Source organism: Anopheles maculipalpis (genome assembly GCF_943734695.1).
Source record: "Anopheles maculipalpis chromosome X unlocalized genomic scaffold, idAnoMacuDA_375_x X_unloc_17, whole genome shotgun sequence".
NCBI classification, from domain to species: domain Eukaryota; kingdom Metazoa; phylum Arthropoda; class Insecta; order Diptera; family Culicidae; genus Anopheles; species Anopheles maculipalpis.
The window spans coordinates 57,501-60,615 of NW_026060477.1; positions in this window are offsets into that span (position 1 = coordinate 57,501).

Consider the following 3,115-nt stretch of genomic DNA (forward strand, 5'->3'; position numbering starts at 1 on the left):
GGAGTTGCACTCCTCCGCGGTGGGTACGGGCTTGGGAAACCAAGCGGTATCCCAGCCCGGACCCAGCAAGAGGACCGCGAGGCGGTCCGAGCAACGCGCGCGGGCGGAGGCCCGAAAAACATCAGCACACGGTCCTGCCCACCAGCGACTGCTGGAACTGCAGGACACTATGCGCGCGGAAATCATGGAGGAGGGGCAAAGACAGCAGCGGTTCGGTGGCCAAGAGAGTCGGTCACAACAGGACCAGCTCCAGTCGGCCGATCGAAGGAAGCAGCCCAGGGCCTCTTATAGAGATGCCTTAACCACTGGGTGGCAGGTGGTGGGCGAGAGGCGCAATCGAGGTGCGCCCAAACCACCACCGCAACAACAGCAGCGGCCGCAGCCGCCACGGGCACCACAACGCGCTGCCCAACCCACCCCTAGGGCCACAAGGCGTCGACCAGACGCTATCCTGGTAATTCCGGCGGAAGGAGTCTCCTTCGCCGATATGTACCGCCCGATCAGGACCGCCCCTGCGCTGGAGGACGCGCAGAAGTTCATCCGCATCGGCAAGCGTACGCCGAAGGGGAACCTCCGGATGGAGCTTACACGTGAGGTCGACTCTAAAGCACTATGCGAACGTATCCAGGGCGTCCTCGGTGCCCTGGGGACGGCAAAGGTGCTGACGGAGATGGCGGAGGTAATCGTCCGCAATGTCGACCACCTCACGCAGGAGGAGACTCTGAAGGAGGCACTACGAGGGGCTCTCGCTAAAGAGCCGACAGTGGCCTCCATAAGGATGTGGGAGCTGCCGGACGCCACCAAACGAGCTCGCATTCGTCTGGCGCGGGCGGAGGCGGAAGCAATCATGGGCAGGACACAAGCCCTGCTCATTGACCATTCCGCCTGCCGGATGGAGCGCGTTCCGAGGCTGGCGGCCTCTCAACGACGCTGCTTCCGCTGTCTCGAAAGAGGCCATTTGGCGGCCTTCTGCACTGGCGTGGACAGGAGCCAGTGCTGCATCAGATGCGGCGAGAGCGGCCATCGAGCAGCTCAGTGCAAAAAGGAAGTACGCTGTATGAGGTGTGGCGGCCCTCATCGCATTGCCGCGCTCAGCTGCAGAGGAGGAGGACGGACGGGCGTGTGATGGCCTCAAGCATCCAGGTCCTCCAACTCAACATGAACCGGAGCAGAAGTGCCCAGGACCTGGCACTTCATACAATGCGAACGGAGCGGGCGGATGTACTGGTTGCGTGCGAGCTCTACTCGGTACCGGACGGAAACGCGAACTGGGTGGTCGACTGCGACAAACACGTCGCCATCATCGTCAGCGGCCACTCCCACCCAGTTCAGCGTATAAGGAGTACGGGCTTTTCCGGTATCGCGGCGGCCGACGTGGCGGGCATCACCATCATTGCCTGCTATGCGCCGCCGAGCCTCGGGATGCCCCAATTCGACGACCTTTTGGAGCGCATCGAGGTGCTGGCTACAGGGCTTTCCCGCGTGCTTTTGGTCGGCGATTTTAACGCGTGGAACAGCGCCTGGGGCAGCACGCGCTCCAACAACAAAGGAGAGGAGCTACTGGCACTGGCGGAGGGGCTCGGGCTCGATGTCCTGAACCTGGGGGGGGAAGCCACCTTCCTCGGGAACGGCGTCGCCCGCCCGAGCATTGTCGACGTCGCCTTCGCCAGCACGGCCATCAGTCGCTCCGACCTCATTGGGGATCCGAGGCAGGAGTGGAGGCTGTTGCGGGCTTACTCGTACAGCGACCATCGCTACATCCGCTTCGCAGTTGGAGACCGGCCGACAGCCATCAGTCGGCGAGCAACGAGGGAGGCAGCACCGGCAGTACGAGCGGCTGGCCGAAGATGGCAAACGCGCCAGTTTGACGGCGAGCTGTATCGCCTGGCGTTGCAGGCAGCTCGTTTCTCGGAGAGGGCCACAGATCCGGAAAGCTTCACGCGCATCCTGAGCCGGGCGTGCAGTGAGACTATGGCGGAAGTCTCTCCTGTAGTCGGCCACACCGGAAAACCGGCGTATTGGTGGACGCCGGAAATTGGCCGACTGCGCGAGGAGTGCCGCCTGGCCTGGGAGAGGACATCTGGCGCATTGGCTGGCAGCGTGGCCCACTCCGAGGCCGTCGAGCACCATCAGGACGCCCGCCGTAGGCTGACGTCAGCCATCTTGGCCAGCAAGAAGGAGCGGTACGCTGAATCCATTCAGCAGCTGGAGGACGACGAGACAGGTCGGTGGCTGGGGGAAGCGCTCAAACGGCTATGTGGCAGCCGTGTGGCAAGAGAGAGCGATCCGTCCACGCTAGGACGAATCGTGGACGCTCTCTGCCCGGACCATCCCCCAGTCGACTGGCCCATCATCGAGCCGGACGGCGTCGGTATCAGGTCGGTTACTGAGCAGGAGTTGCTCGACATCGCGGCCGGCCTGAACCCTAGGAAGGCGCCCGGATTGGACGGACTGCCCAATGCTGCCCTCACGGCAGCCATCCGGGCGTACCCGTCGACGTTTGTACGGTTATACCAGGAGTTGTTGGATGCGGGCCGCTTCCCGGACCAGTGGAAGAAGGCGAAACTCGTCCTCATCCCCAAACCGGGGAAACCGCCAGGCGAGCCGTCATCCGTAAGACCAGTGATGCTACTGGATACACCTGGAAAGGTGTTCGAGCGAGTACTGCTGAACCGCCTTAACGACCACATCGAGAGACCAACGGAGCCGATGCTTTCCGAGCGTCAATTCGGCTTCCGATGTGGTCGCTCCACCCTTCAGGCGGTTGAACTGGTGGTCGAGGCTGCCAGATCTGCCATGAGCTTTGGACGCACTAACCGGCGCGACAAGCGCTGTCTACTCGTCGTTGCGCTGGACGTGCGCAATGCGTTCAACTCGGCGGACTGGCAGGCCATCGCGGAGGCGCTGCAAGCAAAGGGAGTACCAGCAGGACTGCGCCGCATCCTGCAGGAGTACTTCCGGGACCGTGAGCTCACGTACGACACGAGCTCCGGCCCGGTAACACGTCGAGTAACGGCAGGAGTTCCACAGGGATCCATCCTCGGTCCCACTCTGTGGAACATCTTGTACGACGGCGTGTTGAGTGTGCAGCTGCCCGAAGGAGCAACGATCATCG